At 41.2% G+C, this 24,076-nt stretch overlaps 1 protein-coding gene across 1 annotated transcript in view; it reads left to right on the top strand.

The window, feature by feature from the left end:
• Nucleotides 1–24,076, top strand: part of DTWD2 (DTW domain containing 2) — a 379,651-nt gene that overhangs the window by 351,533 nt on the left and 4,042 nt on the right. The window contains exons 5-9 of the transcript XR_006200975.1: nt 92–241; nt 2,181–2,246; nt 4,284–4,443; nt 5,722–5,867; nt 6,286–6,395. The gene's annotated coding sequence lies outside the window, so the exon portion shown is untranslated. The remainder of the gene's footprint in view (nt 1–91; nt 242–2,180; nt 2,247–4,283; nt 4,444–5,721; nt 5,868–6,285; nt 6,396–24,076) is intronic.

The raw sequence follows: 24,076 nt of genomic DNA, 5'->3' as shown, positions 1-24,076 counted from the left end.
CAGACTGCGCTCTATGCCAAGGATCTTCCCCTGGGGATACTAGCTTGTCACCATTAGTCACATCTCCATCTTTATTAAATGTTTCCATCAGTCCATGCTTGCTAGGTGCTCCAAGGGAGTTAACTGGAATCAGCAGTGGCCTCCCTGAATTCCGTGGAAAAGACAAGATGCATATGCTTCTGCTATTACGGTGCTCAGTGTTTGGAAAGGAGCAGTTTTGCATTGTTATGCAAACACCAAGGTAATAGAATGTGTATAAATTACGGTAAGTGCAATTACTCACAGGAAAATTTGTTGGCACTTAGTCATGTCATTGTGTTCACTGCAGATTATAGCTTGTTACTTTCTGTTCCTCTAATATACTTTACCCACTTAAGTTTTGAAATAGAAATGAAGTGCTGGTGTATCATCATTTTGCCAGAAAGATATATATGTTTCTCTTATTGCATTAGACAGGTTAATATGTTTTTGCGTTTTATAACAGGGAACTTTATTAACATGATGAAATTAATGCATGCAGGGCAATATCTTCCAAACCAGTTGTTACCAGTAGATAAAGTCTGTTGTGGTAATTGCTAACTGAATGTCGGATCAGGGTTATTACTGAAGTAAAATCATTCACTGTGGGATGATCAGAGCTACAGTGTTGTGAAGGATAAAAGAACTGCCTCTTCTCCCTAGTTTTAATTAGCTGTTAAAGAGGTGTCGTGGGTGGTTTTGAAAAGCTCATCTTATCAATACTGTTATTTAGAAATGATTTATAATATTGTTACAGAGTCTGCTGATGTTTCTGTCATTAAAAGTCTGTCATGGTTTCCATTATGAGCTCTGTTGTTTGAAGGCTTTGCAGACAGAGCTTAAATAGTCCCCTCAAAGTTTTGTGTGCATCTTTCTTTGAGACATCGTAAGGTCTTAAACCCAGGAGTTACTGTTTGTGGATGGACCACAGTCGATCTCCATTCTTATGACAATGCCCAGCTTCAGTACCATAAAGAGATGTAAGCCTAATTTTATGGAAGAAAATGCCTTCTTTCCATAATCTATTCATTGCATTTGGAAGTGGGTCTTGGTCCCCCTGGAAATCTGCAAGAGCAGATTTGATGTAGTGTATCTTCTGCCATTTAATTGGCCAATAGGCTTTTCTACTATTAATGCTTTGAAACATTAATACAGTTTCTGTAAGTAACTAATTTATGGTGTGAGGTGGTTCCCAAGTGAAATTTCCATCTTGGTCAATTCCTGAATAAGTACAAACAGAAACATTTGTGAAGAAAAACATTTTCCAAAGGGTTAGAGCTCACACTGTAATAACTACGTTCCTGAATAATCTGTTTGCAAAATCACAATTCTGTAGCTTAAGGCATATCATCGTCCCTGCATTTACGCCATTATGTCATTTCCTAGGAACAGCTGCAGGGCTGTGGCCTTTGGATTCATGGTTGTGCAATCCTTAGATTTCTAGATCTACCAGGTACCCATACTACACAAAGGTCATTTTTAGGGGAATAATGAACTTTCACTGAAGTTTGAAATTTGAAGGCACCGTAGAAGTTACCTAGTCTTATTTATGGCTTACAGTTCAGAAAAATGAGACCAAAAGAGACTGAGTATTTGTCTAGAGTCAAGGATCTATTTAGTTAAAAGACCCTGTACAAGAATCTAGCCTGGCATAACAGTATTTCTTTCTGCTAACTGCTTGCCTTGCATTGTTATTATTTATATGTATAGCCACACACACACACACACACACACACACACACAGTGGTAATAAAGTAACTTAGATAACAAGTCACTGTAAGATCAAAGTTCCTTCATTATTCAGTTATGGAATTTGAGCAGATTGTTCTGGCTCTGCCAGTTTACTCGACTCTCAGTGGAATGAGCTAGTAGGCTTCAGGGATGGTGTCTTTCTGAGGATAAGGTACAATTTATGTCACAGAAGTCCTCAGAGATAATGGGTCCAAATGAGCCCAGAGGAGATTTTGTTGCCACTTAAGGGTGTTATCAATCTAAAGGCAAATGCATCTGTTCCCTTTTTAGTAGTTCCTATAAAAAGATGTCGACAATCCGAAATAACTGGTACCATCTTTCCAGTATATCCCAGTGACAAGTTGGTGCAGGATTGCCCATCAATTACTCTAGTGTGGCATTTCATTACTTTTCCCCATATTATTCCACAGGTTTGCAACGTGACCAGATTTATTTATGGCCCCTGGAGAGATGTACTACTTCTAGTGCTGACAGAGGTAATCAATGCCTGAATGAGTTTGTCTACATAGTCAAGTGATACCTGGGGGACTTTCTGAGGTAGTTGAAGTCATAGGATGCCTGAAGTTATGTTGTAATGGTCACCTGCATCTTCTGAAGCAGTTCTTCCCAACTGTGGTGATACGTTAGAATCAATGGAAGACCTTGTACGAGGTCCCAGTGCCAGTGTCCCAACCCTGTTGATTCCATTTTGGGATGAAACCTGGGCACAGTAAGTGTTGAAAGCTCCCCAGGTAATTCTAACAAGATCTGCCTTTTTAAAAGCTTCCCAGGGGGGCACCTGGCTCAGTCGGTTAAGCATCTGACTTCCGATTTTGGCTTAGGTCATGATCTCACAGTTGTGAGATCGAGCCCTGCATCTGGCTGACGGCACAGAGCCTGCCTGGATTGTTTCTCTCTCCCTCCCCTGCTCTCTCTCTGTCTCTCTCTCTCTCTCTCTCTCTCAAAATAAATAAATAAACTTTAAAAGCTTTCCAGGAATGCAGGAAGGGTTGAAACCTACCAATGGAAAGCATAGCCCCCTTTGCAGCATTGTTTAATGAGAGGAGATTCTTTTATTATAAATCACCCATGGTTTAGCAGTCTATGTGCCATCATGAAGAAAGAGTTGGAGCTGATAGTCTTATTATACACTGTCTCAATATGATGGCTATGTGTGTTAATATTCAGATGTTCTGTTTTCACCTCAAGGGACTAACTATACCTTATTAGTTTATGTTTATCCTGACCACAGTAAAAATATGAAAACAAATAGACTACAGCAATGTGTATGTTACCCAAGGAGATGAATTTTTTTTTGTTATTTCTATTCTATTACTATGATATTTAACTAATATTAAGAGTAGCTTCTGGGGCACCTAGGTGGCTCAGTCGATTGAGTGTCCAACTAGGCTCAGGTCATGATCTTAAGGTTCGTGAGTTCAAGTCCCACATCGGGGTCTTTGCTGTCAGCGCGGAGCCCACTTTGGATTTTCTGTCTCCTTCTCTCCCCTTCTCCCCTGTTTATGCTCTCTCTCAAAAAAAAAAAAAAAAAAAAAAAAAAAAAAAAAAAAAGAAAAGAAAGAAAAGAAAAAAAGAAAGAAAAAAAAGAGTGACGCCCGTTTATATTAATAAGTAGATGTTTGGGATCTGTTCATTTATTGATTCAAAATGTTGGCTTATCCTTTTTATGTATCAGGAGCCAGAATAATCAGTCTTATAAGGCAATACATCATTATCTTGAAAACTAAAATTTATTGTGGAAATAGTCAAATTATTTTGTAGAGTTACTTTTGATGCTGCAACATCTTTGAGACCAGTGCTTTAAAGTGTCGTGTGATAGGCAATTGTATGGCTTTTTCAACAAAGGACGTCTGCTAGTTTTTACTTTTGTTGGACAATAGGTATTGGAAAACTGATAGTAGTGACTCTAGAATTTCTAATATAATTTGTAAACTCTGGTGCTCTGGTTCTAAACATTTTGTTCTTAAGGCACAGACTTCTGAAGCAGAGAATTTTTGATAATATTCATGAAGGGAATAAAAGATAAAGCATGAATAAAAAGTAAGCACAGAGTTATTTCTAAGAGAGAAAATTAAAGAAGTAAAAACACCCAGCGAAAGGGGTTAGTTAACGGTCATGACATATCCATAAGGTGGGATGTTATGATACAAATTTAGAAAGTTTAAAGAAAACAGGAAAATGCTCATATTATGTAGAGAAAAAGCTGAATATAAAATGGCAGTCATAGTATGATGCTGTCTCAAATGCACAAATATTGGGGTGCCTGGGTGGCTCAGTAGTTGATTAAGTGTGACTCTTGATTTCAGCTCAGGTCATGATCTCATGATTCGTGGGATCGAGCCCTGCATCAGGCTCTGCACCGAGCATGGATCCTGCTTGGGAGTCTCTCTCTCCTCTCTCTCTTCCCTCCCTTCCTCTCAAAAAATAAATAAGTAAACCTCAAAACAAATATAATAAAATGCACAGTTATTCATGTTGACTTTGTTTTTCTCCATTCCTTGGATGCTTTGGAGTGATGGCAAAGTCCAGGAGATCCCCAGATGGTCTCAGTTGTCCCGGACACTTAGCCAGGCACAAGGCATTTGCAAAGCTGCTTTTCCCAGGTGTGGGTTTTCAGTTTCTGGCGATTCCTTCCAAGTGTGAAGCTGGATCATACTGGGGAAGACTGTGTGGGTATGTAACTAAAAGATTTACTATCTAGCAATGACTCAGATCAAAGTCAAGTGGCAAAGTGATGGGTCAGCATTCCCTTACGGTTCTTTTAGCTAATGTAAGCCATCATTGCCACTTACCACACTGTATTTTGTAGCACAGCACCCCTCTCATCTCCCCCCAAAACTAATCCCCCAAGGGAAGCTCACTAAACCAAATATGCTTCCATCCCTCATTAGTGTTTTTCTCCTTTGTGGTTGGTTTTTTTCTCATTATAATGAACTGAAAGCAGTGGTTCTCCAAGTGTGGTTCCCTGGGTCTGCAGCATCAGCTGGGAGTTTAAACTTAAAAAAAATTTTTTTATGGGGTGCCTGTGGCTCAGTCAGTTAAGCGACTGCCTTCAGCTCCAGTCATGATCTCATGGTTTGTGAGTTCGAGCCCTGCGCTGGGCTCTCTGCTGTCCTCACAGAGCCTGCTTCAGTTCCTCTGTTCCCTTCTCTCTCTGCCCTTCCCCCACTCATCCTCTCTCTCTCCCTCCCTCACTCTCTCTCAAAAATAAAAAATAAATTAAAAAATGTTCTTAAATGTTTACTTATTTTTGAGAGAGAGAGAGAGAGAGTGAGAGCACGAGCAGGGGAGGAGCAGAGAGAGAGAGGGAGACACAGAATCTGAAGCAGGCTGCAGCCTCAGAGCTGTCAGCACAGAGCTAGACACGGGGCTTGAACTCACAAACTGTGAGATCATGACCTGACCTGAAGTTGGATGCCCAACCGACTGAGCCACCCAGGTGCCCCAAATATGAAAAATAAATTAAAAAAAAAGTTAAAAAAATTGTTTTACTTGTTAACTATGATGTGTTTCTTTCCTATATAATAATATTTCTCACCCAACAACTTATGGAATTATTATAGCTAATTATAACTAATTTTCACAATCACATTATGAAGCAGGTGCTATTATTTTCCTGTTTTGCGGAGAAGGAAACTGGACACAGAGAGGATAAGTAACTCACCCCAGGTCGTGCCACTATAAAAAATGCTCACAGGTCAAATACTAGCAGCAAATAGAAAATGTGAGCAGTGGTTATATCTGGGTGTGGGACTACAGATAGCTTTAAATTTCTTCTCTGTGCTTTTCTGTATTTTCCAAAACAAATCTATATTACACTTGTCAGCAGGAAAAAAAAATCCAAAATAGTATTGCCAGAACTAAGGTGGTAGTTTCAGTGGAGACTTGGTGTAAGGGTGAACCAGAACAGGAGAAAGAGGAGTTGTGTTTATTAAAAACCTTCTCTTGCAGGTCAGGTCTTCCAGGATCCTGGCAGCTGCTGAGCAAGTGAGGAAACAAAGAGCCCCTCAGTGTGGTGGGTGAGCGTCAGAGCCGGAAATCCAGGGAGGGCATGACATTGAGCCTTCCAACGTCCGATCTTTCCAACGTCTTTACAGGTTTTGAAACTTACTGTCTTTGTAGGTGGCCAGTGGTAAAGTACATTTTATCACAGTATGTCCAGGAGACATTTGAGGAAGCAGAACTCAGCTCTCTATGTCCAAGGTTTAAGGCAAGTTTGGCCATAAAATAAGGCCCTGACTCATCTTTAATTAAGTGTGCAATGTGGGAAAGGAATTAGTGTCTTCCGGTGTATGGGATGGAGAAACAGCTATAAGTTTTCAAAATAGCCCATTATTAGCAATCTGCACTGAATCGATTGGTACCCACAGCTCAGTCAGCCTTTAAACAAGCTGGACAATAGCTGAAGTAATTATTTGGGGTAAATTATTGCCGTTGTAAAATGTAATCAATGTTTTATTACAGCAAAAAGAGATGTTTTTTCTTAATTTCTCTCTTCACTCCACCTCTCCTCAGCCGGATCTCCTTGTCAGAGCTCTGGAAGAATGGTATTTTGTTTCCTCCCCTCCATTGGCAAGCGAGTCCCAGGCATCCAAATGCAGCAAGACAGGACACATCTTGTAAAGGTTTTCCATTTTAATATCCCTTAATGACCAATAATGAATTCTTTATAGTTAATCTGCTGTTCTCATGAAAACAATCTAGATGGTTAAAAAAAATCAATCATTAATGAGCAGTAAATGACAGCTCCCCAACAACACAGCTGTATTTTTGTAAAAGTGATTAAACATTGTCTGCATTCATAATTGCATGGTTAATAAGAATGTTGAGCACCAAGTCAAGCATTGTTGCTAATGATGACAGATTACGATGCTACAAACGCTTTGGAGTTATGGGGCTAAATTTTCAAAGGCATTCCCTGGAACGGAATGCACACAGACCCACTAAGTATTCAATTTGCATGGACCATTACCAGGTTTGTGAGAGGCATTTGGGAGCTATGCAGTTGAGACTCTTTTGAAAATCTGGCCCATTATGACAGAAAGCATCTGTAATTAACAGTAACTGATCTCCCTTTGCCCGGTTTTGGGGAAAGGTGTAAAATGCTCTGTGTGTGATTTGATGGAGCCTAAAGGCTCTTTGGTGAGGAGTCCTGAAGGCTGGAAGGAAGGCCAAGAGTCTCTGGGGTTGTTTTTCAGCCTTAGAGGTAGGTGTAAATATCAGAGTTTTGCAAGCAGGCGACAGAGTGGGTAAGTCGTTCAGAAGGGGACTTGGTAATATCATCATTGATGATTTGCCTCTCTTGTTTTGGCCTTAAACATACTCACTAAGCCTTGGGGATTCCTGGATTATCATTCATGGGTCTCTTGAAAATCTGAGATTGTCCCATGGTGCACTGGGGATTGACAACTGTGCTGAGGGATGGATTTTAATCTTTACGAAGCTGTAGGCAGAGTGAGTCACTGAGTGATGGAGCAGGCCCCATCTGCTGCCCAGTGTGTCTGTATTCGGATCAGGTATGATGCAACTCTATGTACAAAGCCATTCATGTTCACAATTTAGGAGGAAAACTGCATGCTGAAATGTAACTTATAAATTTGAGCATTCTTGGAAAACCCTGGTCTCCCTCTGGGATGGCGAGGGACCCAGAGAGACAGTTGGGGGTGAGTTAGGTAGTGTGATATTTTGTGCTGTTGTTGACTTATTCTAGTTTGCATGGATATCTTACCTTGGCCTAGAGAACACAGACCGTGTGTATTATTCTTCTGACTTCACCTCACTCAGTGATGATTTTTTCTGGATCAGCCATCCCTTGTCTGAGCAGAGGGTTACAGAGTCTCAGTCTGCAAGACAGGCTGACATGGGGTTAAGAGCATGGTTATAAGATGCCTGGGGTTGAAATGCTCCTCTATCACCCGTTGGTGACATTCTCTACCCCTGAGGCCTCATTTTTCCTCATCAGCAAAATAGGAGTGACATTAATAGATACTTGTAGGGTTACTGCGAAGATTCAATAAGATATTTGAAAGTCTTAGCCGAGTGCTCGATACAAGTTAGTTGTTCCTGTATTTATCATTGTTATGGCCACAGGTCTGGGTCCTGAGTGAGGAAGGACTGCAGCTGAAGGTGGGATTCCTTCAGCTAGGCTGGGTCATTTTTTATAGATCCAAGAGGCAATGAGGGGCTGCCCTTAATCCATGTGCTAAGTGGCTGTAGCCAAGAATAGTTACTTATATAGTATGGGCTGAAATGTGTTCCTCCCACACTTAAGAAGGTACATGTGTGTTATGGAGGGAGGGAAGAGAGTCACCAGCCCAAGCAGACAGGTCAGCCTAGAGGCGTGGCAGCTGTCCTAGTTAGAGGGTCCCCCAACCCTTATCTCAACATCTAAAAACACAGCGCTCTTCCAGAGCCCCATTCAGGACCGGTGTTGAAATGTTAGTAGGTCAGAACCTTCTGGAGCCTATGATTTCCAGCTCAAGCTTCTGGCTGTTATGTCAGTGGGCAGGGGAACTTCTTTCCTCCCCATACCCTACAACCAATCTTACTATTTTTTCTTCCATTGTTTATTGTTTAAAATACGAGGAAACGAGTATACATAGATTTCTTTCCCAGGCCTTCTTGTCACATAAATGTGGTATACTGTGCACAGATTTTCACTTTGCTTTTGTTTACCTAACAATATATTCTGCAAATGTCTTGGAAAAGTATGTATCAATCTTTCCTAATCCTTTTTACCATGGATTCCATTGAGTGGATGTACCATAGTATAGTCAACTAGTCCTCCAATTGATGGATATTTGGGAGGGCACTTTCTTTAATAAATAGCAGAGTCTGGATGGCAACTTAAACATCCTGCAGGCTCTAGTACTTTCTTGTTCCCCCTTCTTGCTCCTGGGGTTGTTTGCCCTCTAATGACTTAGCGGGTCCTCCTCAGAGATGATGGTCAAAAAATATGCGCTGAATGAAAGTGAATCACAAAGGAAAATGGGTTTGTGTCTTTGTCTTAGTTCTCCTCTCTTCTGTTCCAAACCCCTTGGATTCTTCATCTGTAGCTTCAGAAATCCTAAAAATATGACAGAGAATTAAAACCAGAGGCAGACAGTGATATATGTCAGTTGTTTCTTAATAAAACTAGAAGAAAAGAAAAAAAACACCTCAAAGGCAGAAATAGATGTATGGTGTCATAAAATTTTAAAGAATCGCATGAGTGCTCAACATTTTAAAGTAATTAAAAAAATGAAGCGATGTAGAATAGTGTGTGGCTCCAAGGAGTTAATGAAAAACTTGAAATTATAATTTTAATACCCATCTTTACTTTAATGCTCAATGTCTTCATCTGGCAAATGAAAATCATACTGGCTGTTACTTCTCTTGGGGACAGAGAGTAGTGGCCACTAGATTATCAGAAAGTATTTTGTAAATATGAAATGCAAAACCACAGTAGTAATTTGCATGGTGATGATCTTCATACCTCATTGGCATAAGTGATTAGCAAGAAGATTAGTCAGGACCATGCATTCTTGGGATCCCTCCTAATGGCAAATGCCAAGGCGTGCAAATCTTCTTACCTGAGGCCGAAGTAAAGTAATCTCAGACTGTATGAACATTGTTGCATGTGGACATTGTCCCACTGGGAAGAACTTATGCTTTGATCCAATCCAGTAGCAACTTTCCTCTTTGGGGAGGCCAGGCATTGCCCCCTGACATCCCCGACCTTTGTGACTACCCTTCTTGTTTATCTGGCTCCTTCCCGCTTCTTGTGTTTGTTTATATTGTCCCCGAGCTAAGAATTGGCTCTTTTTTGTGCTCCATCATGGCATATCTTGCACTGAGAACCCATCTTCAAACCAGTTCGACCTAGTGTTACATCCTCTTGTGTGGCATGGAGACTGGTACACCTGGCAGCGGGACCTTGGGTCCATTTTCTTAACTTCCACGAGGCTCAGCTTCATGGTCTGCAAAACACGGAGTATTGATGATATTTACATCTCCAGATTAAATTTAGTTCTACTCTGTGATACTCTCTTTGATGAGTCTGCCCTTCTAATGACACACCACTTTTGGTTAGGATGCCTGTTACATTTATGAGACTTCAGTCTCTGACACACATCTTGATACTTGACAAGAATGGCTTTGCATTGTCATCCTGCTGTGTTATAGGCATAAAAAGTTTACATCCCATAGTTTTCAGATTTCCTTCCAGAGAGCAGAGGCTAAGTTTTTATTGAGCATCTATTGAGAGTCAAAATAAGGCTTGTAGGTTTTTAGAACTAGAAAGGGATATAGGGATGTGTCATGTTGCTTTTTCTGGGATGGTCACCACAATAACATTCATCTGTCATGGTCTTCTACAGTGTGGTCTTGCCACTTTACCATCTAGAGGTCAAGTCTAATTCTTCTCCCTTGAATCTGAGAAAGCTTCAACCAGTGGAATACAGTAGAAGGGGGCATTATATGACTCCCAAAATTAGGTCATAAAATGTCATGTAGCTTCTCCCTTATTGAATAGGATCATCACATTTTGGAGCTTCCAGTCTCTCTCAAGAAACTCAGACTCCCTGAGGCTGCCATCCTTGTGAGGAAGCCCAGACCACATGGAGAGGCCACCAGACATGTAAATAAATAAGTTGTCTTGAAAGCAGATCTTCTAGCTCCCACTGTTTCAGCCTTAACCACTGAGATTCCTCATGGAAGCCCCAGATATAATGGAGTAGAGAAAAGCTTCCCCACTGTGTCCTTTCCAAAGTCCTGACCCACAGAACCCATATGCATAGTAAAATCGTTGATGTTTTATGCCACCGAATTTAAGGTAGTTTGTTGGACCACAAAGATAATTGGAACAAGTGATCAGAATTTGAGTACCTTGTTGTGGAGATTACATAGGCTTAGAGAGGTTAAATAAATCGTTTTATTCAAACAAGGGCTTAGTGGTGGGTTTCTGTCTTGAAACCCCATGCCCTCATGATTCCTTGTGTCATATACCTTTCTAGCTCTTGATGTCAGCCCCATGTATTAGCAATGTTAAAACTTGACTTCAGGCCCCTGTCCTCCAGAGATAATACATTTTAAGATGTACTCTATTCATACAGTAAGCAATGAGGCAATGAATTACATTATAAGCCTAGCATGTAGGAGTCTATTGCAGACTTTAGGTAGTGAGACATATTGGGAGCTCCTAGAGAAGGGACAAGGACAAAGAAATGGAAAAGGAGAGGTGACACAGTCTGCTGAAGTTGGAGCCTTGCAGGGGAGGGAGTGGGAAGCAGCACAGCAGGATTACGATCACGAGACACTGGTGGGGAAAGAAGGGTTGAAATTGCTTCAACTTTATTGAGGCAAGCAACTGTGTGCTGACAAGTTGAAGGTTGATGAGCAGCTTTAGCCAACCTCTTGCTGTCTACAGCTAGAGGGGAAGTGAGCAGGGGGCGGCACATGGAGCCAGAAGGAGCAGAAGGGGGCAGCAGGGGAGGGGAGAGAATGCTGCAGGGGGGATGGGGAGACACTCAGCAAGGCTATGGAAGCAACCTGGTGAGGTCTACTGAGGAGAGACATGGGGAGCCCAAGAAAAGAATTGGGGAACAGTTGGCCCTAAGCGTGCAAAAAGAACAGGAAGAATTGGAGACGGTGGGAGATGATGAAGGGAATAAAAGCACCAATAAAAGATGTTCAAAAAGAACATTGGGAATGGAGTTCAAAGGCAGTTGAAGAGTATCTGGAAATAGATGGGAAAAATGGTGATTGAAACCTGTTTTGGGTGAAAATAGTCGGTTGATTCAGTTTTTGATAAAAGACAATAGTTTGGCTAAGAATTTAAGTGGCATGGCGTATTTTAAATACCTTGCATACAAAGAAGGCCATATTGTATTTCTAAGATGTCCCCCAAAGTGAGGTGGTACATGTTGTTTTATTATAAGAGAAATTATATGTATGTAAAATTTTTCAGTAGATGGGCTGAGAATTGCATTTTCTTGGATTACTCGGAGAAAGAAATAACATTAAGAATAAAAGCCTATAATTGTAATGACAGAATAAAAAAATCAGTAAGAGAGAGAGTTTATTGTCTAACCAGTGCCTGTATTTGAGACTAAAGAAACAAAACCATAAGGAGGCAATTGGTCTAGTTCATACTCTGGAGTTCTTCCTAATAATCAGAGACCTTCTGGTCCTTATATATTGACTTCAACTATGAAATCTTGATGATGACGATGATGTTGATGAGGATGGTCATTATCGATGGTGGTGGTAAGGATGATGGTGCTTCCTATATGCCAGGCACTGTTTTAACTGCTTTACATATATTAACTAATTTAACTAATTTAATATATGGATGAGTATACCAAAGCACAGTTCTCTTCTTTTTTCTTCATCCTATTCATGTCTATTTCTACCTAAGTAATTGGGTAGGATTAGAAAAAAACCCTATACATGATAAATAAAAAGCAGTTGTCTGCAAGATCCTGCTTATCTCAGAACCTTGTCAACTCCCTTCACTGAGGCTCTGCTTAGGAGTGAGTCATGTGTCTCTGTGTTCCATACTGCTAAGGTATTTGCTTATCAATGGAATGACTAATATTGTCAATGGAGTGTTTGTTTTTTCTGATGGTGGGAAAGTGGAACATTATGAGACTGGGGTTTTATTCTTTACTGGCTCTCTGATATAAAGGAAATAATAGGAACTCTGGAAATGGACAAGGCTTCACATTTGAATCTTGGCTCCACTTCTCATTAACTGTTTGACTTTGGAAAATTGATTTATCGTCTTTCTATTGGCTTGTAAAATGGCAGGGTCTTTTTGAAGATTAAGTGAAATGAGATATGAAGTGCCTAGGAAGCTGCTTGAGAATTAGTAAGGGTTCAGAATTGTATTCTGCTTTTTTGCTTTTTTATATAATTGGTAAGTGGTGATTGCAGGTATCTGATATTAATCAAATCGAATGTTGATAAGTCCTTTGTAGGTGAGGCTGAAAACTTCAAATTTTCATATGCCCAAGGATTATGTTTCTCCATTATGAAATGATCACTGAATGAAGGGCTAGAAAATAATGATGAGTTTTAGGCACATGAGAAAAGAACACCCAAGAGAGAAAATTGTAAGTGTCTTTTAATTTCAAGAACATTTCTGCAGTAGACAGAATAATGACTTCCCAAATGTGTCCACATCATAATTCAAGGACTCTGTGAATATGTTACCTTACATAGCAAGGGGAAATTTACAGATGAGATTGAGTTAAAGTCCTAGAGATGGAGAGATTATCTTGGATACTCTGAGTGGGCCCAGTCTAATCACTTGGATCTCTCGAATCAGAGAATTTTTCAGTCAGTGATCAGAGCAAGAGATGTGAGGGGAAAGATAGCCCGAGAGATGTAACATGGCCAGTGCTGAAAATGGAGAAAGGAACTATGAGTCAAGGAATGTGGGTAGCTTCTGAAAGATACACAAGGCAAGAAAATGTATCCTCCCCTAGATTCTCCTGAAAGGAACACTACCCTGCTGACACCTCAATTTTACCCTGGTGACAGCCATGTTGGACTTCTGATCTACAGAATTTTAAGGTAATAAATGTGTGTATATAAGTGGTATAGTGATGCCTACTGGAAATAATCTTAAGTATGGCAGTTTCTTAGCCTTTATAATAAGGGCCTTCCTCTGGATAGAGTCCTTTTTGAAGATATGATATATTAGACTATTAGGCCCCTTTGGAGTGACTTAATGTGACCTCCTTTTTCTGCACCCTGTCCCCTTTTGACTTAGATGAACCACTCACAGTCACGTTTGCTCTTTGGGATTGCCCACTTGATCACAGTTAATTTGAACAGAAGAGTTATGTGGCTTAACGTGGGCCAATGAGCATCGCTTTCCCAGGAGTGTGGATTGGGTTGAGGCAGGTGTTAGTCACAGCCTCTGCATGTGGCTTGGACTGAAATGATGGTGTGAACTTGGGGGCTGGGTGGTGGCTGTGGGCATGGAGAAAGGAAAAATCAGGTCTGTGGGAAGAGGAGATTGGGCCTGCTAGACAGTAAAGATGAGGGTGAGGGTATGAAGAAAAGGCCAAGAAGGTTATGGCCTTGTTCCTACTGGCTCTTAGTCAACATTTTTACCCCTACTGGGGTTCGGGTATATATCTCTGCCCCAGATTCCACAAGACAACATTTTACCATTAAACAAGAAGTCCTTTTTCTCCCCTTAACCTTGCTAAGAGGTTTTCTGTTCCTTGCAAACAAGAGCCTTGACAAAAGCACCTACTATGATAAGGATGAATCAAGACGATGGAAGGAGGTTCCATTAATGTCATTTTGGGTTCTCTTTCATGCTTTATTCCAAGGAAGCTTTATAGAAAGATTTAGAGCAGTATGATTATGCCATAAGCCAAGGAGCATTTTGCACTTCTACAGCTATAGCTGGAGCTCGTGACAGGGCTTGCCTTATAGGCTTTGAGACCCCTGGTTGTAGAATGCTTCTTTAGTCTCTGGTCAAACACATCTGAAGTTCACATACAAAATTAATATTGGTAGAGGGGTGTTTTTAAATCAGGATTTTGAAATTCCAGGTGACTTTCCTGCAGCAAGTTTCAACATGTAGACATAGCACTTTGAAACCCAATCTTAGTGCTTTTCTGTAGTTAACTTGATTTTGAGAACATGCCTGGAAGAGATTTTGGTTTCTTGGTGGAGAACTTGCAGCCAGAAATGGCAGTTTTCCTATTCATCATCATCAACTCATAGAATTTAAAAAGTAATCATAAAAATCAAGTTATTCAACTTTTTAGTTAGGGAGACAAGGAAATATCCTCAGAAGGGTTAAATGGCTTATTTTATGATCTTGACAGGGTCTGTACATGTATATGTATACAGAATTATGAAACTCATGATTATCCAGAGAATGAATTAAGTATCAGAGAACTCAGAAATCTTTGGACTGAAATATTTCTATGAATACCAAGTAATTTTTTGATAATGCATAGAAAATATTACCTTTCTTTTTATGAACTGGAATTATTTCTATAAACTCGAGTGTGCCCAAAGAAATACAATTTCTTTTATGAACTGCATGTTATTAACAAGAAGTTATATAGCCCTAGAGATAAAGTATCCATGCATTCATTCATCTTCCTTCTCTTTTTCCTTCCTTCCTCCCTTCCTCCCTTCTACTCTTCTTTCCTTCCTTCCTTCCTTCCTTCCTTCCCTCCTTCCTTCCTTCCTTCCCTCCCTCCTTCCTTCCTTCCTTCCCTCCTTCCTTCCCTCTTTCTTTTTTTCCTTGTAATTATTAATTATTGAGTGGCTATCATATACCTAACAATTTCTAAAATCCAAAATCTTGAGATACAACAGTAAAATAGTATGCCCTAGTGAGATTCTCTTCTCACGGAGCTCCTACCTTCATGGAGCTTACATTTGAGCTGGGGAAAATAGGCAAAAACCCACACAAATACATATATAAGATAATTTTGGATAATGATAAAGTGCTATAAGAAAATAAAAAGTAGTAATGTAATAGAAATAAATAGGCTAGGGTAACATAGGGTATGATTTTTTAGGGTGAGGAGGTAATAGTTAACTGATCTATTTATTCTATCTATCTATCTATCTATCTACCTACCTTATCCTGTCCTATCCTATCCTATCCTATCCTATCTTCTCTGATTACATAAAACAACATGTTTATCTGTTGATTCTCAGTAAACAGAGATTAAGTCACCTTCTCAAATCACAGAGTTCATGATTTTAAATCTAGTTTTCTTTCCCTTGCTTCTACTGCCTCCTCAAAAGGGGACTGGCTTGAGAATCTTTTCTCAAAAATTTCAGATTCAACTTGGAGGGAAAACACAAATATGGGATGATATTTGAAAGTACCAGTTGATTTCTTCCTCTTCTCTATAATCCTTGAAAAATCCCTTCCCTTGTATCCCAAGGATTTCTTCTATTATTCCCACTTGCTCCCCTAGAACCCCCAAACATAGACATGGGACAGATAAGAAGCAAATCCTACCAAGACTCAACTATTCTTTTGGAAAGCTGCTGGTCAGTGTGAAGGGAAAGATTCAGATGCACACTTTTACATTTGTTTTTCCTGATCTCAGAGTCTAGACTATAAAAACTCTACTGTTAAAAAATAATAATGATGGCAAAAATTAAAAACTCTACTGTTACTGAAGCTCTAAGGAAGCTGAATCACCACACACTTACTGCTTTCATTGCTTGACCTTGAACATCACCAGCAGTCTGCTCCAGTCATCCAGTGGGGACTTGTGGATGCCTGTATGAGAAAGTCTTTCCTGATATGACCTGTTCTATTGACTAACCAGGAGCATGCAAACTCCACAGTTGGGACGGTAGAGGGACAGTGGTGACATGAAGGGGAAACTTCAGTTTTGACCAAGATGGGGCTAGGTAATCTCTGAAATCACTTCTTGTATTGTGATTTGCCATATTTATTGTCTGTTGCCACAATAAAGCCTTATAACAAACCACCCCGCATATCAGTGGCTAAAAACAATAAGCATTTATTTACTTAGTCTGTGGGTTGATGATGTAGGCTGAACTTGGCTGACTTCTTCTGGTCTCAGCTAGGCCCATTCCTATTTCTGGTGTTGGGCTTTTGGCTGATCTAAGAATGCCCCTGCCGGAATGACTGGGGACACTCAGTTCTTCATATGTCTCTCAACCAGTAGGCCAGCCTATGCAAGCTGTCATGGCACTATAGAAGAGTGAGAGCAGTCAAGGCTGATTACATGAGTGCTTTTTAAGCAAGCATCTTATTGGCTAAACAAGTCTCATGACCAAGGCCAGAGTCAGTATGGAATGGAACCACAGATTTGCATGGCAAAGAACATGACATGTAGATTCAAGGACAGGTGAAAAATTGGGATCATTAATACAATCATAATAGCATGAGTTCTTCAGGATCAGAATGTTAAAGGTTACTTATTTGCCAAGTAAACCGGGCATAGTTTGAAGGGTAGATTGGAACAGGCAGATATTGGAGGTGGGAAACACAGACAGAAACCAGTGCAGGGAAACAACAGCAATGCCTGAATCTGGGGTGACTGGGACAATTGGAGGGGACTGGTGGGAGATTTTGCCCAACATGGCTGTGCTGTGGTTGTGGAAGGTGCGAAGGAGATGGAGGAAGCAAGGTGGACCTTGGAGTCACTGATCTGGAGGGTGATAATGACCATAATAGGCAGATAACCCACTATGCCTAGTAAATGAAGGCCTGGGAATATCTTATGAAAGAAGAGGGAAGCTTGGTGACGTGAGTAGGTCGGGTATGTGAGAGACAGAGCAGCAGAAAAGCAACGTGGCGGGAGGGTTGTCTGATTAGAGCTTCAAGACACGTTGAGAGAGTAATGGCTGTGAGTACTGGAGGTGTGCAGAGGCAAAGGAGTCAGGGAGCTTGAAGTTCATGGACAATAATTTGATTCATTATGTTTGAGAATTGGGAGTTTGCCAGGGCTCTGAGGATGGTGTGCATCTCTTGCTGGGTTACCCTCCAGTGTTCCTAAGATACCTTATCTAAAGGGTCACACTCAAGGAGACCCCCGAGTAGGTGGGGATGTGTACCCACATCATGACTCCCTGCTCTCCCCCGCCCACAGTTGCTGGGCTCTGCTGCAGGTCTGATCAATTACATTGGCTTAACTTTGTCCCCAGCCACCTGTCCCAGCTCACATTCAGGAGCTCCCTGAACATGTCTCTTTCTTTTATCCTATCTAGCTCAATAAACAATTGTAAAACCTGGCAATCAGGATGAAGCCAAGCATTCTAAATCTTAACTTATTTTTCTGTTTTTCCAATAAAAAGCTCTTTTCAAGACACCAAAAGTGGAAAGTATTTTGAATTACTTGCTTTGACTGACTGTTCTTGAATTCCTCAGGATCGCTGTCGATAACATTCAGAATGATTTCTGGGACACAGCACTGGGCTTAAAATAGTTTGAAGGCTTCTGGGGCAACCTCTTGATATGAGATGTGATTTGTTGTCCATGTTAAGGAAGAATCAGATGTCATGTTATGCAAGGTTAATGAGCAGCAACTTGGTTTCATAGCTTGAGCATGGCCCATACCACCTACCCTGGTTTTTGCCCATTCCAGAGAGAGTCCCAGTGTTGTAGGCAAAATAGAAGTTATTAAATATGGATGTTATTTTTTTCTAGGTCTTAGATCCACTCAATCAATCTTTGTCTCCTTTGCCCTTGTGAGGCAACTCCTGCCATTTAAAGGAAGCGAGTCTCTGTGAAGGGCCTGGTTGCTTTTGCATTGTCAAGGAGACCAGAAAATAGAACCTGGTTGGCAAAACAAACCCTTTGTGGGAGTGGGTGTTGCTTGGATGTGAAAATCTGAAACCACATAGTTTTCCTGCTCCTTCCCAGAGCTGACTTCTTCTGAGGTTTTGTGAGGGGGCTGTCAGAAGACTGATGCATTTCTCCTCTCTCCAATCTAACATTAAGCAGCCATTGTGTAGCCACCAGTCATGAAATAACTGTGGTTGTAAGTCGATATTTCACAGAGTATGGTCTGTGGGCCTGTGGCGTCAGAATCACTTGTGAAAATACCTCCGCATTTGGCTGTGGGAAATCTATGTATTTTTTTAGCATGCATCCTAGGTAATCTCAGACTCCTTGATGGATAAGAATCCACTGTCCTTGGGGACAAGTGCCCATTTATTTGTTATTATTCAAAAGAACACATAGTAGCAGCAAATAATTAAAAATAATAAAAAAAATACTTGTGGCTATGCAGAACAGTCTAAGTTGACCTCTGACTTTAAGGAATTATCTTACAGTTACTTACCCTTCATTGGTTGCGTTAGTAGGGTGTGATAGAGTTGACCAGTTATTCACTGACAATTCATGCTCTCCTTTCCATGCAACACAGAATTGCTCCTAGACTACTTGGCCCACTCGAATCCAGGAATGGCCCGGATGACTAGCTCAATGAGTAGGTCTTTGGTGGAATAGAGCTGACATGGTGTGGGCCTATTTCTTTCCCTTCTGCCTGGGTAACAGGATTCTGAGGCCCAAGTAAGGATGAATGGAGCCCGGATCCTTAAATTACCAGGTGCGAAGGGTACTTGGTTGGACTTTTACCTAAGTAAGAAGTAAGATTTATAGTGCTGAGTCTGAGGTTTTGAGGTATCAATAGCTTTTGTTACCCAAAGTAATTCATGGAGGTTGACCTCTTACTTAGTTTTAGCTGAAAACTGTGTTCTTTGCCAGCGCAGATTCAAAATACAAAGGGTTTCCTCAAACAAACCTAGTAATCTTCTGAAAAGTAGAGAATCATAGTAGACAGAGCACTGGTCTTAGAATTAGGAAAGTGGATCCAAATCCCACTTCTGCCACTTACTGGCTCTGCAGTTTTAGACAAATCACTCAATTACTCTGAGCCTTGGCTCCTTTCATTATTTAGTGAGAATAATAATATGGTATTATTTGCCTCTCAAGGTGTGTGTGAAGGTCATGGTTTTGTTCATGAAAACACTTCAGAAATTATAAAGCACTCTTCTACAAATGAGAGGGATGAGTTGGCTCTTGTTTTTACAGAGCTGGAGCAAAATGCTATTTTCCAGCTTTGATATTTCCAGTAGCTTCCCAAGTCTCATTTTGTTTCCTTTGGAAAATGGGGATAATAAAGCTTCCTTGGATTATTGTGAAAATAAAAATGCGATAATGTATGTGATGGTGTCTAGCACAAGATCCAGCTTATTGCAGGAATATGGGAAAATATTAGCTCCCTTCCCTGCAGCTCTATGTGCTTGAGGGAGGTGATTCAAGAAGAGTCCATTTGGCTGATGATAAATGTGAGCTGAGATCTTCCATTGCTTGTATTTTACTCCCCTCTGCTAACCGGTGAGATGATTTCCACAGTATCATGTGGCTCATTCTTCCCCATGCTTGATGGTGGCCCCAGAGCAGCAGGAAAGATGGCCACAAAGGAACCTGTAGTGTTACCTGCTTCTCTTCCTTCTCCTGCAAAGATGGAAACTCTAGTCTTTGTGAGTCTCGCGGAGCACTTACTGAAGCCTCTTGCCAGTCGGACCCTGACACTCAGACCCTGCTATTCCCAAGTGCTTTCTCATGCATGGCCATTACTTGAAACTCATCCTCTTCTTTCCCTGTTTTGTCTTCAATTGGGTTATTCTTTATCCCCGAGTCCTCTTTACTTGGATTTTCTTCAAGCTAGTCTGCTTGATTAAAAGTTCACAATGCAGAAAACTGGCTCTAAGATAAGTTGTTTTGATGACAGGAATGGTAATTCTTGCAATTTATTTGTATGCCGTGTTACCATTTTCAATGTACCTTCATCTGAGTTATCTTGTTTGTTCACTGTTGGTTTTCACAGACTCATAGCAGCCTTTTATTTTTGCTTATCTCGGGTGCATTTATTGGGCAGAATACCATGGAAGACCACTGGGAGGATGGTGTGGAGGGTAGAAGGGACAGAGAGCTAATATTGATCAATTATGCTTTTGGGGGGGTCAAGTTAGTTTTAATGGAAGTTACCTAATTTAATTCTTGTAATAATTTTGCAGAGGAATCACCAGTGCCTAGCCCAATACTCGTGAGTGTTTAAAGTTTTATCAACTGTAAAATTCCATCAGGAGGTTGAAAAACTTGTCCAAAGTCAAAAAGCAATGTGGTGATGGGGATGGGATTTAAATTCTGGTCTCACTGGTTCCAAAGTGCATGCATTCCCTGGTGTTATGATCTCTAGCAGTTGGATCAACAGAGATAAGTAGTTGCTGACCAAACAGTCCTGCGTCTAGTTACTTGGGGAACAAAGATACAAACATTTTAGTAGAAAGATAGGGGAGCATTCTTCTTGTCCTTCTTCTTCTCCCTCACTTCTGTAACATTTATTATCTGTACTGTGGCACCCAAGATTCCAGACTCTGGGGTACAACATCCCCCATCTTGTAGCTACCAGTCTAATGTACAAGACAGATAAACTGATGAGCGGCTAGGCAAAGAATTTAATGTGTGGTAATGACAACTGCTGAGAAGAAAGCAGGGCAAGGGGGTAAACAGTGATGGAGCTTGTACATTAGATGTGGTGGTCAGGGAAGGTGACATTTGGGTAGGTGACACCTGAGTTGATGGTATTTGAGCAGACCTGCTCAAAGAGGAAGGCTTCGAGGGGCTGGGGTGGGGTGGAGAAGGGAAGAACATGTGCAAAGCCCAAGGCAGGAGTGGGCTTCCTGTTCAGAGTTGGAGTAAGCTCAGGAGGGTGGTGGGGTGAAGCTGGAAAACTCAGGAGAGGCTTGAGGGCCTTGGTGAAGCATTTAGATTTTATGCTGAGTTAGGTGGGAAGCCTTTAGAGCTATGAACAAAGAAATGATAGGATCTGACTTAACATTTAAAAAGAAGTGCTGTGGGGGCGCCTGGGTGGCTCAGTTGGTTGAACCTAAGACTTCACCTCAGGTCATGATCTCCTGGTTTGTGAGTTCCAGTCCTGCTTTGGGCTCTGTGCTGACAGCTCAGAGCCTGGAGCCTGCTTCGGATTCTGTGTCTCTCTCTCTGCCCCTTCCCCACTCGTGCTCTGTCTCTCTCTCTCAAAAAAGAAACAAACTTTAAAAAAGGTTTTTTAAAAAGAATCACTGTGGATACTGTGTGCAGATTAGATTTTAGAGACAGGGAACACAGCTCAGTCAATGGAGGTTGACCATACTTGAGAAAACCCAACAGGAATGGTATGAAAAACAAGTATTGCAACATTTCATTCCTTCACTTCTGTTCTTATATTTGGATTTTTTATTTCAATTCTTTGTAGTTCTCTTTAAATTAAGTTCCCACTATGATCAAGGTACTGTGAAAACTGCCGTTTGTGTCTCTATCTCCTTCTTTAAACCTCTTCCTACAATCTGGATTTTTTTTTTTTTTTTTTTTTTTTTTACCTAAACCAAATTACACATTGTTCCACTTATCTCAACAGAGGTAGAAAGAAATCAATTACTTTGGTTTTTCTGATAGCACAAACCTAGCTGCAGATCTGAAGCGAAATGAAGTCGCATCACAGATAGCAGGCCAGCCTGCCGACAGTGCCCCTTCTCAGTGACAGCAAGCTGCTGCTGCAAACGGTCAGGACAAAGGCTGGAGCTTGTAATGAACTTCACACTTGGACCATAGCCCATTTGGGTAGCGCTTGCTCTCCTCCAGCTGAAGTGGGTGATTGGATTGAGACTCTCACACATCAAATGCCACAAGAGCTATTAATATGGGTGGAATAATTGAGCAGCCAGACTTATTGGAAAATGTAACTACTTTACACATCATTGCAAATTGTTTTCTAGGCCATGCTGGCCTCCCTTCAGCCATGAAGACATTCAGATGTAAAAAGGAAAAAAAAAAAGATGCATCTTGAACACTTAACCATAAAAGTAGAGGAGATTGCTTTAGACTTCTCTGTAACATTTAAACCATCCACACCTGGAAAAAATTACCAACTCTGTGTTTGTTTAAATGTCAGTAGATGTTGTCATGCCAGCCTTGCTGTCTGGTAGCATAATGCTTACTTTTGTACAAAGGAGTAAATAGCCCCATGCTCCTCAACATCATTTTTTGGAACATTCTTTCACTGAAGAATGGGTCTCTCCTAAGTACATAAGCTGATTTTATGTCTCCTCTCTAATTTGAACTATTCTTGGATTTTGAAGCTGGGTTATGTTCCTGTATGATTACTTTCACATTGCAACAAGGGGCTGAACTATGGGACCGACTCGGCATCTTGGGTACATCTGGGAAGAGCTTGACACAGGTCAGAACCTTTGTGGTGAGCTATTTCCATGTATGGATGGTGCTTTCTATCAAAAGCCATCCAAAATCTTCCTGGCTTAAAGGTCAAGCTCAAATCTCACCTTCTTTAAGAAGCTGTGCTTGAGTCATTTAGCACATATAATCGCTGTCACTTCTCAGAGAAAAGGGGCAAAAATGGATATTTTCTTAGCACCTGCTGTGTTGGGTTCTCACATATCTCATCTGATCTTCACACAAGTACTCTGTGAGGTGGGCGCTGTTATCCTGGCTCAGCACAGGGAAAGGACCTGACGGATCCATGGTCACAGGGTCAGAGGTAAAGGGTCAGAGTGTGCATTCAGGTCTGTCTGACAGCAGAACGCTTCCCAACATGCCACGTGACTTCTTAGGGCATTCTGGGTGCTTCGGGGAAGATATACGTTCCTTAGCACGTCATCAAACACAGTTGCTTGGTATTTGCAGCTGTTGCACGTGTAGGTTTTCTAGTCCCAGTGATGTTTCAATGTCCTCAAAGGCAGTTCCAGGAGACACAAAGAGGGCCTGGCCTCTGCCTTATGGGAGTGTGACACAGAGTTACAGACTTGAGAAGCAAGATGTTTCCTAACCCATTACAGGGAGGCTGATGGGACTCTACAGGGGATACTCAGGTGATGCAAAGGAAGGGGATGGTCTTTTGTGCCTGTCGAGATTGGGGTAAGGGTGTGGGGAACGGGAAAAGTTTTGTAGAGAGATGAAACTTCAATTTCTTCAGATGACCAGGTGTTTGTCAGGCACCTGGAATAGTTGGACCAGGGGGAGGCTCAAAAGGGAAAACATCCCAGGCACAAAGAAGTCACCAAGCTAGGAAATGCAGCCGGGTGTGGCACATAATGGTAAATAGCTCTCAGGGTGGGTTAGATCTCGAATAAAAAGAGCAAGAGAGAGGGATGCCTGGGTGGCTCAGTTGGTTAAGTGGGTAAGTATCTGACTCTTGATTTCGATTCAGGCCATGATTTCAAGGTTCCTGAGACTGGGCCCTGCATCCATTTCCACACTGACAGTACAGAGCCTGCTTGGGATTGTCTCTCTCCCTCTCTCTGTGCCCCCTCCCCACTCGCTGTCTCAAAAGAAAAACAAAAACAAAAAACAAGACAAAACAAAAAACTGAAAAAGAAAAGGGCAAGAGGGAGACCCAGAGAAGAGGCTAGAGGGTGAGGTGGGCAGAGACCAGGACATGAGTTTCTTGAATACTTACTGAGTTTGGATTTCATTTATCATTTCTCATGCCATGGAAAGATTTTAAGCAAGGGCACATTGCAATCCAAAACAAAACATCCTGTTTAAGGCTGTAAGTGATAGGGGAATTACTTGGCAGGTATTTGAAGAGTAGACAGGAGGGCAGTTAGGAGACTGTTGGAATTATCTAGGCAAGAGATGATGAGGTCCTGGGTTTGTGTCCTCCTAGGTGAGCAGCGATTGAAGGGAAGGTAGTCTACAGACACATGAAGTCTGGTTTTCTGCTGTGGGCAACCTTGAATGCTTCTTCTTCTTTCTTTTTTTCTTTAAAAAAAA

Source organism: Panthera leo, chromosome A1 (genome assembly GCF_018350215.1).
Source record: "Panthera leo isolate Ple1 chromosome A1, P.leo_Ple1_pat1.1, whole genome shotgun sequence".
NCBI lineage: Eukaryota > Metazoa > Chordata > Mammalia > Carnivora > Felidae > Panthera > Panthera leo.
Note: the sequence above shows the minus strand (reverse complement) of the source record. Positions and strands in the feature narration are given on the sequence as shown.